The sequence below is a fragment of the Ranitomeya variabilis genome, chromosome 1 (assembly GCF_051348905.1).
Source record: "Ranitomeya variabilis isolate aRanVar5 chromosome 1, aRanVar5.hap1, whole genome shotgun sequence".
NCBI classification, from domain to species: Eukaryota; Metazoa; Chordata; class Amphibia; order Anura; family Dendrobatidae; genus Ranitomeya; species Ranitomeya variabilis.
Window position 1 is genome coordinate 103,837,105 of NC_135232.1, and position 17,389 is coordinate 103,854,493.

Consider the following 17,389-nt stretch of genomic DNA (forward strand, 5'->3'; position numbering starts at 1 on the left):
GCAGGGCACATCATGTAGCTTTGGCAGACCCCTTACACACAATGCAGATCCAAATGCTTTAAGTTTTGCTGGAATTGAACATATAGAATACACCAAAGAGTGTGGTGATCTTAATAAATTATTATTAAGAAGAGAAGGCAAATCGTTTTTAGATATGGATGCTCAAGGTCCATTAGGTTTAAATGATAAACTGGATATCTCAGTTTGGTTATAAACGAGTGTATTACCTGCAATTATGCATGTATTGTTTTCACGTGTCACTTTCACTATAATGTGTTCAACTACTCCCCAATCCTTATTAAAATGAAGTGTTGTAGCCCCTTGGCTAACATGGACCTGTAGAAGCGCAGTAACAGCGCAAAACGGCCATCGACCATAAGGCTTGAAGGCTTGCTTACCTGCTCACTCCCCTGCCTCCTGCGCACCGCACCATGCACTTTATTGAGATCCTGATGTAATCTAAGATGGATTAAAGGAATTTCAACAAGAGGGTGAGTGCTCCATTTATTTTCTTCTTGTTTGTCCAATATACCATTACTCTATGTGTAAGCACCACCCAGAAGAGGTCATTAATACTAAAAGTGTGAGGTATCACTTAAAGTGAAAGAAGCACATTCATCAGTCAATATATTCGGTGCCTAATCTTCTAAGTGGATATATACTATTGTTATAATGGACAAAGTTGATTATCTCACAGAGAATAGCTCACAACTGACTCTCAGGTCTACAGGGCGGTCCCACACAATCCAATAGGTTCAATAGCCGCTAAGATCACTAGTAATGCATATGCATAGTAATACAGTCACATATATTACACAACCATTATGCTATAGATGGCAATGAAACCAGAAATAAAACCAAGAGGCACATCACACTGAGATCCTCCTAATCATTTGTCTCTCTAGTAAAGTAATCAGGTCTCATATCCACCAATCTCTTCTCCGCACTACACATATTTTAGCCAGGGCACAGTACCATCAGTGCAAACCCACCATTACATCTGCATTAACATACTCCAGGGAGCATGGCTCACTAGCTGATCCAAGCATGTGATCCCAAACATTATATAAAATGTTCCTAACAAAAGCTTCAAATTAATACTCAAAAAAGCAAGTCCCCATTCAAGTACGTCATCTGCTAATGGATGGAAATATAGCGGGCTTTCACGTTACCTGTAGTACAAACGCTCTGGAGAAGCAAAACGGCTCATCGCCCCCCCAAAACAAAATCCTGCAAATTCTACGCTCCCAAATCCAAATGCCCCTTCCTTTCTGAGCCCCAGTGTGCCTAAACCACATTTAGCAGCACACACATGTAGCATTTCTATAGCAATGAGAACCTGCCTAATTTACGGGTGCATGTCTCCAAGAGCATGAGCTAGGCACAAAGTTCTGGTCACTACAATGTACTGCTGTTAGGGGTATAATTTCCAAAATGTTGTCACTTGAAGGGGTATTTTGCTCTTCTAGTGCTTTGGGGCTTTGTATACAGAGTCTGCCAACTGTTCTAGGAAAATCTGAGCTCAAGGAAACAAATAGCGTCCTATCCCTCTCAAGTGTTGCTGTGTGGCTAAGCAATACTGTACAGCCACATGGCCGTGGCTGGGGTATTTCTATTTTCAGCAGAAAATGTGGAACAAAGTTTGGTGCCATTTTACCCATTGTGAAAATGTAAAATCTGAGGCTAAAACTAAATTTTGGTTGTAAAAATGTAAGTATGTTTTCTTCGCTGCCTGATGGTATAAAATTCTGACACACCTGTGGTGTCAATATGATCTCTGCGCCCCTAGATTAATTCATTGAGAGGTGTAGTTTGTAAAATTAGGTCAATTATGGGGTGTTTTGCTGTTCTGGCACCTCGGGGGCTCTGCCAATGTGACATGGCACCCTCAAATCATTCCAGCAAACTCTGAACTCCAATATGGCGCTTCTTCCCTTCTGAGCTTTGTACTGTGCCTCAAAAGTAGTTTTTGACCACATATAGGGTATCGGCGTACTCAGGAGATATTGCAAAACAAATTTTGGGGTCCATTTTTTGGGGTATCCTTGTGAAAATGAAAAAATGGGGGTTAAAACAATTTTTTGTGGGACAAAAACTTTTTGTTTTTCATTTTCACAGATCAACGTTATAAAATTCTGTGAAGCACGTGTGGGTTCAAGGTGCTCACCACATATTTATATAAATTCCTTGAGCGCTCTAGTTTCCAAAATGGGGTCACTTGTGCAGGTTTTCATTTATTTAGGCACATCAAAGACTCTCCTTGACAACCGCAGCATTTCATTCCAGCAAAGTCTGTGTTTCAAAACATCACTCCTTCTTTTATGAGCCCTGCCTCACAGGAGTTTACCCCCACATATGAGGTATCACCATACTCAGGAGAAATTGCACAACAAATTTTGGGTTCCATTTTCTCCTGTTTCCCTTGTGAAAATGCAAAATTTGGGGCTAAAAAGCATTTCTGTGTGAAAAATTTGATTTTTTTTTTATTTTCACGACTCAATCTCATAAGCTTCTCTGAAGGATCTGGGGGTTAAAGAAGCTCACCACACATCTAGATAAGTTCACTGAGGGTGGTCTAGTTTCCAAAATGGTGTCACTTGTGTGGGGTTTCCACTGTTTTGGCACATCAGTGGATCTCTCAACTCGAAATGGTGTCTGCTAATTGTTCCAGCAAATTTTGCATTCAAAAAGTCAAATGGCGCTGTTTCCCTTTCGAGCCCTAACATGTGCCCAAACATTAGTTTTCCCCCACATATGGAGTATTGACATGTTCAGGAGAAATTGCACAACAAATTGTGTGGTGCAATTTCTCCTGTTACCCTTGTGGAAATGCAAAATTTGGGTCTATAGTAAAATTCTTTGGTGGAAAAATGTGTTTTTTTTTATTTTGACAGCTCAAGGTTATAAACTTCTGTGATGCACCTGGGGGTTGAAGGTGATCAGTAGAAGTTGCACAGCCAAAATTGGGGTCTATTTTTTTCTTGTTACCATTGCAAAAATAAACAAATTTGGGTCTATAGTAAAAAAAATAATGAAAAAAGCTACGTTAATTTTTTCCTTCCACACTCCATTAATTCCTGTGAAACACCTGAAGGGTCAATAAACTTTTGTGCAAATGTGGTTTTGAACACCTTGAGGGATGCAGTTTTTAGAATGGTGTCACATTGGGGTATTTTCTGTCATATAGGTCCCTAAAAGTCACTTCAAATGTAATGTGGTCCCAAAAAAAAATTGGTTTGTAAATTTTGTTGAAAAAACAGAAATTGCAGATCATATTTTATCCCTAATAACTTCCTAACAAAAAAATATATGTTTCCAAAAATTGTGCTGATACACACGTGGTCAAAATTGTTGGTACCCCTTGTTTAATGACAGAAAAACCCACAATGGTCACAGAAATAACTTGAATCTGACAAAAGTAATAATAAATTAAAAATCTATGAAAATGAACAAATGAAAATCAGACATTGCTTTTCAACCATGCTACCACAGAATTTGAAAAAAAATTAAACTCATGAAATAGGCCTGGACAGAAATGATGGTACCCTTAACTTAATATTTTGTTTCACAACCTTTTCAGGCAATCACTGCAATCAAACGATTCCTGTAACTGTCAATGACACTTCTGCACCTCTCGCCAGGTATTTTGGCCCACTCCTCAAGAGCAAACTGCTCCAGTTGTCTCGTGTTTGAAGGTTGCCTTTTCCAGACGGCATGTTTCAGCTCCTTCCAAAGGTGCTCAATAGGATTTAGGTCAGGGCTCATAGAAGGCCACTTCAGAATAGTCCAATGTTTTTTCTCTTAGCCATTCTTGGGTGTTTTTAGCTGTGTGTTTCAATTCATGTGTACCCGGAGCCACAATAAGGCGTAGCCCAAAAGAGGGTTCACTTAGGCAGGTTCCCAGCAATCGCCTTATCGTGGCTCTCGGGTACACATAAATTGACCAATTTATTCGCTAAGTATTCTCAATTTTTTTTCTCATTTTCTAGATCAGTAATGCATTCAAATTTCATGTATTTCATGTTTGCATGCTTTAGCACTGCAGAGTGCTAATTTATTTGTTGGCTACTTGTCTGTAGGTCTTTCTCCCTTAGTTTTGTCTTAAGCATGTGAAACACTTCTCAATGGGGTTGAGATCCGGTGATTGACTCGGTCATTGCAGAATATTCCACTTCTTTGCCTTAACCTCCTTTGTTGCTTTCACAGTATGTTTTCGGTCATTGTCCATCTGTTTTGTGAAGCTCCTTCCAATCAGACTTGTTGCACTTGGATGAGTATGAGCAGAAATTATTGCCCTGTACACTTTAGAATTCATCCAGCTGTTTCTCTCTTCAGTCACACATCAATAAACACTAGTGACCCAGTGCTATTGGAAGTCATTAGTGATGAGTGAACGTGCTTGGATAACATCTTATCCGAGCATGCTCCAGAGTTATCCAAGCATCTGGGAGTGCTAGTATATTATGTTCAAGTCCCTGTGGTTGCATGTTTTGCGGCTGTTAGGGACTCTCCACATGTGTTGAGGGTATCTAACAAACAGGCAATCCCCACATGTGTTGAGGCTGTCTAACAGCCACAAACCATGCAGCAACAGGGACTCGAACATAATATACAAGCACGCCCAGATGCTCGGATAACACCCGAGCATGCTCGGATAAGACGTTATCAGAGCATGTTTGCTCATCACCAGAAACCATGCATGCCCATACTATCACACTGCCTCCACCGTGTTTTACAGAGTATGTGGTGTGCTTTGGATCATGCTCCATTACAAGCTTTTTTCTCCCTATCATTCTGCTACAGGTTGATCTTAGTTTCATCTGTCCAAAGATTGCTTTACCAGAACTGGGCTGACTTCTTTAGATGTTTTTTGGCAAAGCCTAGTCTGGACTTTCTATTTTTAAGGCTGATTAACCCATTAAGGGTGTTATAAGGGTTAAAAGTTGACCTGCAATTTCTCACTTTTACAACACCATTTTTTTAGGGACCACATCACATTTTAAGTCACTTTGAGGGGTCTATAGGGTAGAAAATACCCAAGTGTGACACCATTCTAAAAACTGCACCCCTCAAGGTGCTCAAAACCACATCCAAGAAGTTTATTAACTCTTCAGGTGTTTCACAGGAATTTTTGGAATGTTTAAAAAAAAATTAACATTTTACATTTTTTCACAAAAAATTTACTTCAGATCCAAATTGTTTTATTTTACCAAGGGTAACTGGAGAAATTGGATGCCAAAAGTTGTTGAACAATTTGTCCTGAGTACGCAGATACCCCATATGTTGGGGTAAACCACTGTTTGGGCGCATGACAGAGCTCGGAAGGGAAGGAACGCCGTTTGACTTTTCAATGCAAAATTGAATGGAATTGAGATAGGACGCCATGTCGCGTTCGGAGAGCCCCTGATGTGCCTAAACAGGGGAAACCCCCCAATTCTAACTACAACCCTAACCCGAACACACCCCTAACCCTAATCCCAACACTAACCATAACCCTAACCACACCCCTAACCCAAACACACCTCTAACCCTAATCCCACCCTAACCACACCCCTAATCCCAACACACCCCTAACCCTAATTCCAACCATAACCCTAACCACACCCCTAACCCTGACACACCCCTAACCCTAATCTCAACCCTTATCCCAACCGTAAATGTAATCCAAACCCTAACCCTAACTTTAGCCCCAACCCTAACTTTAGCCCCAAACCTAACTTTAGCCCTAACCATAACTGTAGCCCCAACCCTAACTTTAGCCCTAACCCTAATGGGAAAATAGAAATCAATATTTTTTTTTTATTTTATTATTATTCCTTAACTAAGGGGGTAATGAAGGGGGTATGATTTACTATTTATAACGGGTTTTTATAGCAGGTTTTTGTTTGGCAGCTGTCACACACTAAAACTCTAAAAGATGCTTTTTATTGCAAAAAATAGTTTTTGCATCACCACATTTTGAGAGCTATAATTTTTCCATATTTTCACCCACAGTGTCAAGTGAGGTCTTCTTTTTTGCGGGATGAGTTGACGTTTTTATTGGTACCATTTTTGGGCACATGACATTTTTTGATCGCTTTTTATTACGATTTTTGGGAGGCAGAATGAACAAAAACCAGCAAGTCATGAATTTCTTTTTGGGGGGCGTTTATACCGTTCTGCGTGTGGTAAAATTGATTAAGCATTTTATTCTTTGGGTTAGTACGATTACAGTGATACCTCATTTATATAATTTTTTAATGTTTTGGAGCTTTTATACAATAAAACTATTTTACATAAACAATAATTATTTTTGCATCGCTTTATTTTTGCTGATGACACTGTATGGTGGCTCGTTTTTTGAGGGACAAGATGACATTTTCAGCAGTACCATGTTTATTTATATCGGTCTTTTTGATCGGGTGTTATTGCACTTTTTGTTCGGCGGTATGATGATAAAGCATTGTTTTTTGCCTCGTTTTTTATTTATTTTTTTATGGTGTTCACTGAAGGGGTTAACTAGTGGGACAGTTTTATAGGTCGGGTGGTTACGGATGCAGCGATACTAAATATTTGTACTTTTATTGTTTTTTTATTTACATAAAGAAATGTATTTTTTTGGAAAAATATTTTTTTTTTTTCTTTATTTAGGATTTTTAAAAAAAAAATATTTTTACACATTAATTTGATTTTTTTTACTTTTTTACATTGTCCCAGGATGGGACATCACTATATAAAGTCAGATCGCTGATCTGACAGTTTGCAGAGCACTGTGTCAGATCAGCGATCTGACAGGCAGTGTATGTAGGAGGCTTCTCAGCACCTGCTCTCAGCAGGCACTGACAAGCCACCTCCCTGCAGGACCCGGAAGGACCCCGCAGCCATCTTGGATCCAGAGGCCTGCAGGGAGGAGACAGGAGGAGACCCTCGGAACAACACGATCACATCGCGTTGTTCTGAGGGTCTCAGGGGAAGCACGCAGGGAGTCCCCTCCCCATGCGATGCTTCCCAATGCCACCGGAATGCTGCGATCATGTTTGATCGCAGTGTTCCGAGGGTTAAAGTGCGTGACTGCTCCTGGGACATAGTGCCGGATGTCAGCTGTGATAATCAGCTGACACATGGCCACGATCGACCGTGCTCCCCCCGTGAGCGCGGATGATTGCGTATGACATACTATCTCGTCCATGGGAATTAAGTCCCAGGTCACATGGATGGATAGTACGTCCAATAGCAGAAAGAGGTTAATGGTTTGCATCTTGTGTTAAACCCTCTGTATTTACTCTCATGAAGTTTTCTCTTTATGGTAGATAAAAAAAAATATGCAAAGTGAAACAGAGTCTTATCCAAATAAATTGGTGAGGATTAAAGGTATAAGCTCACCTAAAGGGGTTGTGTAAAACACAACCACTGATGAGACAAAAATAGCTGCTGCAATAGTCACGAGTGTTTTCAGAGAGACACCAGGGTAGAGTGGATTTATAATACACGCTGCTGATTTAAATACAATCCAATTGATCTCAGGAGAAAGTGGTTTAATGTCAACACGTTTCAGAGTACATTGAATGCCTTCCTGTGGATTGTGTTTAAATCAGCATGGCATAATATAAATCCTCTCTACCCTGGTACTTCTCTTTATGGTAAACTTTGATACTGAAACACCTACTTCATGGAGAGTATTCTTCACTTGGGTGGATATTGTGAAGGGGTTTCTTTTGACCATGAAACGTATTCTGTGATCATCCACCATTGCTCAGTTCTGTGGATTGCCAGGCCTTTTTGAATTTCCAAGCTCACCAGTGACCTCTGATTTTTTGCAGAATGTACCAAACTGTTCATTTGGCCGTTCCTAACATTTCTGTCATCTCTCCAATGGATTTTTTTTTTTTGCAGCCTAATGATGGCCTGCTTTTCTTCCATTAAGAGATCATTTGACCACGTTGTGGGTTGACAGCAAGGTGCAAAATGCAAATGCCACACCTGTAATCAGCTCCAGACCTTTTACTTGCTTAATTGGTGATGGATTAAAGAGGGACTAGCCCATGCAATCCATTAAAGAGCTTTTGAGATATCTATCAATTTACTTTTTGTCCCTTTAAAAAGTGTAATTTACATATTAAAGAGCTGTAATTTCTAAGCCTTTACTCCAGTTAGAATGTGAATACCCTCAAATTGAAGCTGAGAGTCTGCACTTTAAGCCCATATTGATTATATAACTGTAAGTTGAATATGTTTTGGTAAACAGCTAAAATGCCTAGTGTCACTGTCCAAATATTTGTGGACTTACTCTATGTATATATATATATATATATATATATATATATAGAGAGAGAGAGAGAGTATATATATATATATATATATATATATATATATATAACTGGAGATATGTCCTTCGGTTCGAAGCCTCGATGCCTGTGCAGTGTGATGCTGGATTCAGCTCAGCGCATGCGTATACCTATTTAATTGAAGAGTGTCTTCAATAAAATGACACCATAGTGCGGATGCCACCGATGCCAGCCCCTATGTAAACTGTTGCCCCTGCCTGTTCTCTGCTGCCCCGTCTGCGCTCTGCTGCCCGTCTGCTCCCTGCTGCTCCCTCCTGCTCTCTGTATGAGTTGTTTTTTCTAAACTAAAACTTCAGTATTCAGGTTAAATTGCCCCATTGACACTTTGCAATAAATAAGTGGGTTTTGGGTTGTAGCTTGGGCACAAGGTCTCTAAAAGGTTCGCCATCCCTGTTGTAGTACAGTATTTCAATAAAATGGCACAAGAATCAGCACATGTGTATACCACAAACTCCATTGCTATTTTATTGAAGATGCTGTATGTGCAAATTCGTAGACACATTGTCTTAAAAAATTGGCATAGAATTAAAAATGTACCAATAAAAATACTCTCTATCAGGGCGTAGAATAGATTCAATAGCTATATTTTAAAAGGTCCCTTAGTCTGTTTCAATAGGTTCCACAATCATGGAGAAGACTGCTGACTTGACAGATGTCCAGAAGGCAGTCATTGACACACTCCACAAGGAGGGTAAGCCACAAAAGATCATTGCTAAAGAAGCTGGCTGTTCACAGAGTGCTGTATCCAAGCATATTAATGGAAAATTGAGTGGAAGGAAAAAATGTGGCAGAAAAAGGTGCACAAGCAACCGGGATAACCACATCCTTGAAAGGGATGTTAAGAAAAGGCCATTCAAAAATGTAGCTAAGATTCACAAGGAGTGGACTGCTGCTGGAGTCATTGCTTAAAGAGCCACCACACACAGATGTATCCAGGACATGGACTACAAGTGTCACATTCCTTGTGTCAAGCTACTCATGACCAATAGACAACATCAGAACCGTCTTACCTGGGCCAAGGAGAAAAAGAACTGGACTGTTGTTCAGTGGTCCAAGATGGAAGTAAATTTTGCATTTAATTTGGAAATCAAAGTCCCAGAGTCTGGAGGAAGAGTGAAGATGCACACAATCCAAGCTGCTTGAGGTTCAATGTGAAGTTTCCACAATCAGTAATGGTTTGGGGAGCCATGTCATCTACTGGTGTAGGTCCACTGTGTTTTATCTTTTCCAAAGTCAGCGCAGCTATCTACCAGGAAATTTTAGAGCACTTCATGCTTCCCTCAAGCTTTTTGGAAATGGAAATTTCATTCTCCAGCAGGACTTGGCACCTGTCCACACTGCCAAAAGTACCAATACCTGGTTTAGAAACAACAGTATTATTGTGCTTGATTGGCCAGCAAACTCGCCTGACCTTAACCCCATGGAGAATCTATGGGCTATTGTCAAGAGGAAGATGAGAGACACCAAACCCAACAATGCAGATGGGCTTCCATAACACCTAAGCAGTGCCTCAGGCTGATCACCATAAGATGTATAACTATGTGCTTAATTCTAAAACTCTGGGCAAAACCGTCAATGAAAAAGACCTCGGTGTATGGGTGCATGACAAACTCATATTCAGTGGCCAGTGTCAGGCAGCTGTTACAAAGGCAAATAAAATAATGGGATGCATTAAAAGAGGAATAGATGCTCATGAGGAGAACATAATTTTACCTCTATACAAGTCACTAGTTCAACCACACTTAGAATACTGTGCACAGTTCTGGTCTCCGGTGTATAAGAAAGACGTAGCTGAACTGGAGCGGGTGCAGAGAAGAGCGACCAAGGTTATTAGAGGACTGGGGGGTCTGCAATACCAAGATAGGTTATTACACTTGGGGCTATTTAGTTTGGAAAAACGAAGGCTAAGGGGTGATCTTATGTTAATGTATAAATATATGAGGGGACAGTACAAAGACCTTTCTGATGATCTTTTTAATCATAGACCGGTGACAGGGACAAGGGGGCATCCTCTACGTCTGGAGGAAAAAAGGTTTAAGCATAATAACAGACGCAGATTCTTTACTGTAAGAGCAGTGAGACTATGGAACTCTCTGCCGTATGATGTTGTAATGAGTGAGTCATTACTTAAATTTAAGAGGGGACTGGATACCTTCCTGGAAAAGTATAATGGTACAGGGTATATATATTAGATTCTTTGATAGGGCGTTGATCCAGGGAACTAGTCTGATTGCCGTATGTGAGGTCGGGAAGGAATTTTTTTCCCCATGGTGGAGCTTACTCTTACCACATGGGTTTTTTTTGCCTTCCCCTGGATCAACATGTTAGGGCATGTTAGGCTATGGGTTGAACTAGATGGACTTAAAGTCTTCCTTCAACCTTAATAACTATGTTACTATGTTACTATGTTACCTCCATGCCACGCCATATTGATGCAGTAATTGATGCAAAAGGAGCCCTGACCAAGTATTGCATTTACTGAACATACGTTTCAGTAGGCCAACATTTTGGATTTTAAAATCATTTTTCAAGCTGGTGTTATAAAATATTCTAATTTACTGAGATAATGACTATTTGGGTTTTCATTGTCTGTAAGCCATAATCATCAACATTAACAGAAAAAACACTTGAAATAGATCACTCTGTTTGTAATGACTGAAAAGTTGAATTGAAAAGTAAGATTTTTATCAATATCTTTGTGGACACAAGAATAAATTTCAAAGCTTTGCCAAGACTGAGTTTCATAGAACATCGTTTAACCCACAACATGAAAGTAAGGTTAATAATATAGCTTTCATGACAAACTCTTCAGCTTTAATAAAATTAGAGCCCCACACTAAAAACTACCACATCTAGTATTTAGTATGACTTCCCTGGTTTTTAAGAAGCACCAAGTCTTCTAGGTATGGAATGAACAAGTGGACAACATACTGCAACATCTATCTTTTTGCATTCTTCAAGAACCACCTCAAATAGAGCCTGGATGCTGGATGGAAAGTGATGCCCAACTTCTTTCCTCTTCAGAATTCCCCATACAGTAGGTGTTTTGGTTGTGTTCAGATCAGTAGACATTCTTGGACACTGAATCACTTTCACATATAAACTGCTTAGTAATGAACAGCTAAGTAAAGTAGAGGGGTCTATGAGACACTTATCCATTACTAATCCTATAGTTATATGGTAAATAAACACACAGCCAGAATAAATTCTTTCATTTTAAAGAAAACAAAACACACTTTTCCATTTTTATTTAAAAATAACAAACTCAGTTATACTCACCTAACATCTACTTCCACTGAATCCCTCATCTCCTGTAATAAAACAAAAATAAAAAACAACATCCCTCACTTGTCCATCGTTCTGTCCCATGCCGTAATCCATGTCTGGCGATAAACAGTTTTCAACCTGGACAGTGCCAAGATGTGACTGTCCAGGCTGAGAACCACTGGTGAATGAGATGCTATAAGCGCAGCATCAGTGACCAGCGGTGACGTCATCGAAGTTACTGCCGGTCACTGAGGCTGCGTTCCCAGCTGGGCTGAACTGCAGTGACCTCGGTGATATCACCACTAGCACAGTGAGAAAAAGTCTCATGGTGCAGAGGCGAGTTCACTGCAGTCCAAATTCACTGCAGTGAAATTCTCCCGATAAACTGCGGTGAACTCGCCTCTGCACCATGAGACTTTCTCATGGTGCTAGCGGGGATCTAGACTGTTAATCCCCCAGACATGGATTACAGTGTGGGACGGAGCGATGGACAGGTAACGGATATTGCTATTTTTTATTTACTGTTCGCATTCGCCCATCTCTAGTCAGGATTAACGGTATCCTCGATGCTGAGAAATACAAGTGAATATGTATTGTCATGATTCCTCCGCTTAGTGTGTCTTGGACGTGGTGACTGACAGCTCAGTAGTCCAATTTAATGCAAGGGCGCTCTGAGCTGTCGGTGTTTTGATGAACAACTCAGCCATCCTATCAGAGTATTGGAGTTGCTGAGCTTCTTTCAGGAGTTCCCTGGTCCAGGTGATTACTGTCACGGGTACAGCGACAGAGAGTGGTCTCCTCTAGTTCAGGGATCAGAAAATTGCAGCTTCTGGTTACACGTGCACCTGCACTGGATGGATCTGCTTCACCTTCCATTTAGCTGTGCAGATTTCCCTTGCTCTGGTGTTGCAAAGGATAAGCTGTGCAGATTTCACTTGCTCTGCTGTTGCAAGGGTTAAACAGTTGTTTGTCCCCTAGAGCTCTCTGTCCTGAGTTATCTCAGTTGTTCTGAGATCTCCATTCCCCTCTGGTATAAATACTCACCTTTTAGCTTTAGTAGTTGCCAGTGATAGCTTGCTATAACCTGATTTGGGGCTGGAGGTGTGAGCTGTTGAAGAGAGGACATCTCTGGAGATATCTGCATGGAAGTTTAAGTGTCTTTCCTTACCTTATCTGCTATTTGGTTTGCCTCACCATTTCCTTCCCCTTTTTCCTTTCTGTAATCTGGGAGCATTTTGTGTGATCGCTGTTTGTGTTATCCTTGTCTGTTTTTCTTTGTGTCTTTATATTCCAGCAGAACTAGTGTTCCTGCTGTCCTATGCATGAGTCAGGGTCATTCTCTGGGGAAGACAGGGATAGAAACGTGATCGCCGCACGATGTGAAAGATCTTGTCTAGGGACATTAGGGAGCTCAGGGTTGCACAGGGCAAGTTTCAGGGGTGTCCCCCTTTAGTCCTTCCCTAGTGGCAGAGTTCCTCTTCCCCTTCCATCCTGTCATGTGCCGTCATGCTTCTGACAGAAGAGTGACAATTACCCAGCTACTTAGCAGAGCTGTCAGTCCCAGAACCTCTGCTAGACGTAGCATCTGCTCAGTTGTTTGCCTTGTTTTCCTTTGCTCTGTTTATTTATCTACTGCTGCCTGACTTTGGACCTCGTTCTGACCATCCATTTGACTAGCCTCTTTGCTTTGATCGGCTATCTTTCTGGTATTCTGACCACGGACCATGATCTGACTTCACCTTTGTCTTTTCCCTTTACTTTACTATGTGCTCTCTTGGTATCTGACTTGGAACGTTTGACTACCTTGTCTCACGATCTGTCTGTGAGTTGTGTCTAGCATCACACTTATTCATCATGCATTACCATCATGGAGGTATCTGATTGGTTATATGTTTGGGGTTGTTTTCCTGCTGCAGAAGCAATTTGAACCCAGAATTATCTCAGGGTAAAGAAAAAGGAGTCCTGGAGATGATATTGCCCCCACAAAACATTGATCTCAACATTATTCAGTCTGTCTACGATTACATGAAGTTACAGAAGTATTTACACAAACCAAAATCCACAGCTGTGGTTAGTTCTCCAAAATTTTTGGAACAACCTCCCTGCTGAGTTCATTCAAAACCTGTGTGCAAGTATACCTAAAAACATAGATGCTGATTTGAAAACAAATGGTGGTCACACCAAATATTGATTTGATTTTGATTTCCTTTTTTTCATTCACATTGCATTTTGTTATTTGAAAAAATAAATTATTATACTTTCTACTTTTGAAAGTATTCTCAATGGCATTTTTCCATATACCTGCCATGTGTCGAGGTTAAACCTTCTAGCCCTCTGTCAAAATGTCTGGGGAGCTCCAGGAAAGCAGCACTCTGGAAAAATGAGTGTGCTTGAGTCCAGGATGAGCCATCATTATACAGAGCTTTTGGGTGGTTGACAGAGCATTGGAATTCTTTTGGCCAAGTGTCATTTAACCGTATTCAACATACTCCCTGGCGCCCAGCTCTACAATTTAGCAAGTATGGCTAAGAAGTCTTTGGGTTCCCTGGGAAACCAAAGCCAAGGGGTCCTTTCTGCCATTGTACCCCTTGAAGCTACACATTTAGCTATGTACTTTATGTTTGAAATTTAATGGTTGCAAAAATAACATTTTACTTTGGCAGACGCCATTTTAATGGAAGAAGTGAGATGATAAAAGTATCACAATTATTCTTGTAGCAGAATCTTATACTAATGGAAAGATCATTTAATATATGCAAAGCACACTGCAAAATGTACCTTAGTATATGTGTAATCCAATACATTAGGCCAATTAAGGCATCTTTGAAATATAACAGGACAGAAAGAGGCATGGGTCCTATCGGCATGTCTCTCACATGATTTCTTGGTGATAATTTACATTTTTTGAAGGTAATATTAAGATATTAAAGTACTATTTAACTATCTTCATTTTACAATAGCCCTTCATAGTAATTTAAAAGCTCAAGAGCCAAGTTTTTAATGACAGTAAGTGCAAGGCAAATGTCATGGGCATAGTCAAAAAATTAGAATTAAAATTGTTTAATAAGCTCGTGCTACGATCTTAGAAGCTGAAATCACCTACAAAAGTGCAGAAGTCAATTAAAGCAGCTGCTCATTTATACTAATTTTTTACTGTTTCTCTTACAGATACGTAAGATTAAGCCAGTAATAAGGTCAATGCTACAGGAATTTCAGTTACAGAAATAAGTCTCCACACTGTAACAGGCCAACATATAGTCTATAGTTTAATGTGCTGCTTAGTTTAAAGTATCACTCAATGCAGTGCAATGGACAACTCTATTCAGACCATTGGGGATTTACATTTGGTTATATTACTCCTATTAATGAGATGTATGTCAAAACTCCCAGAAGGTTTATTCCAAACATTAAAAATGTTAAATGAAGTCCTTTAAGACCAAAGCTTCACAATTTTTCTTTAAAGGGGTTGTCTGGACTTAAGCTACAATTCTGCAGTCACTCTATGTGACTGCAGGCTAGTAAATCCTTATGTTGCGCGCTGTGAGAATTCTCCGATGGGCGATCATGTGACCGCAACTATACTAGACTGTATCCGGCCTAGCCTGATACACTTGCATTGATCAAGGTCACACCCAGTCATGCGTAGTCATGCATCCATCGCTTCTAGCACCAGAGAAAACCCATAGCGTGCAGTGCGCGTGATTTGAGGATTCACAAGTCTGCAGTCACACAGAGGGACTGTAGACTTGTAGCCGAAGGCTGGACAAACCCTATAAAGTAAATCTGTCAACAGATTTCACAATTCAAACGGAATACATTATTAAACAGATCTTTTACTTATGAAGTTGTCGCATTTACTTGGTAAATTCAAGTGATGATTGCTGTATAATCCCTCGTGAAAATGTAAACTCAATCTTTGCCCACCTAGTCTGATTGACTTCTCCTCAGTGTACCTCCTCCCTGCTGAAATCTCACACTGCTCAGCTGTAGCTGTCAGACTTGGTGGGTGGAGATTAAAAACACTTTGTCTCATGAGCATTTTAACTCTTTATCGAGAAATGCTCATTTTATGATATGATTATATAGCCATTTTGACATGGGCTTTTTAAATAAGTACACTGCCTCATCAGCGCTTTCTATTCAATTATGTATGCAGTATGTATTGTGAAACCTGGTGAGAAATCAGCTTTAAGAACAACTTAAAAGTATGTGCACTTGAGATTCTTAAAAGAAGTAACTTCACTTTTCATTCTCCCACTAGATGTTCTTCAAAACTTGACTAGGAAGAAAAATGCTTAAAACTCTGAATATAATACAGAAAAAGTTTTGAAAAGTTGCATAATTCTGGCGCAACTTGAGGCTGCTCTAAAACGTTGCAACTTTTGGTATTCTCACACAATTTTTGCCCAGGTCCAACAAAGTGAGCGAAACTGCAACAGGATGGGGGTGGCAATCGCTGCTCGTCAATTTCATGATAAGTGTAGGCATTCACTATGCCACAAGGCTTACTTCAGCAGGGACTGGAGTAGGATTTGTGGAGAGGCTCACGCAGAGATGCATGTCATTCATCCAACGGTCCAGATTCATGAAGAGGCGTGCACTTTTTCTCAACTCAGGAGCATCAGACTCCAGCATACCTCCTCTTCAAGACCAGTGGAATCAACTCCAATCTTGTTGAGTCACCGAGGTTTAAACTTGCACACAGTTGTCATCTCAATTTGAGATTTGCGATTTTGGCCCCTCAAAATTTATAGCATCCTAACACCATTGTTGGGATCACATACACAGTATGTTATAGTAATACATATAGTATTACACACTCACTGACCGGCGGTGACGTCATTGTGGTTACCTTTGGTCACTGAGGCTCCGTTCCCAGCCGGGCTGAACTGCGGTGACCTTGGTGGGATCTCATCGCATCTCAAAGCAGCTCAGCCCAGCTGGGAACACAACCTCAGTGACCAGAGGTAACCTTGATGACGTCACCGCCGGTCACTGAGCAGCTCATTCACCAGTGGTTCTCAGGTTGGACGGTCACGTCTTGGCACCGTCCAGGTTGAAAACTGTTTATCCCCCAGACATGGATTATGGCATGGGACAGAATGACCGACAGGTGAGGGATATGGTTGTTTTTTATTTTGGTTTTATTACAGAAGAAAGAGGGCTTTGGTGGAATTAGGTGTTAGGCGAGTATAACTGTGTTTGTTATTTTTAAATAAAAATGGAAAAATGTGTTTTGTATTATTTCTAATAAAAGACTTTATTCGATTTGTGTCTTTATTTACCATACAACTATAGGACTAGTAAGGGATAGGTGTCTTATAGACACTTCTTCACTAGTAATCCGTGGGATTGATGACACCTGACAATACAAAGGTGACATCAACTTCACAAATATGAACCCCACTTGCCACTGCTACAGATCAAGTGGGAAGATCCAGGCAAAGTCCCAGAATTGGCGCATCTAATAGATGTACCTTTTCTTGGCAGCAGCTGGCTGCTATTTCTAGGCTGGGGTGGTCAATATCCATGGCCCCTTACCAGCCAGAGAATACTAGCCCCCAGCTGTGAGCTTTAGCAAGGCTAGTTGTCAAAAATGGGGGAACCACACGCTGTTTTTTTAATTATTTATTTAAATAATTTAACAATACAGCGTGGGGACCCCTCTATTCTTGATAACCAACCTTACTGAAGCTGACAGCTGAGGGTTGCAGCCCCCAGCTGTGAGGTTTGCCTGGCTGGTTATAGAAAATACAGGGGTACCAAAACCGTTTTTTTTCATTTATTTATAGCGCAGG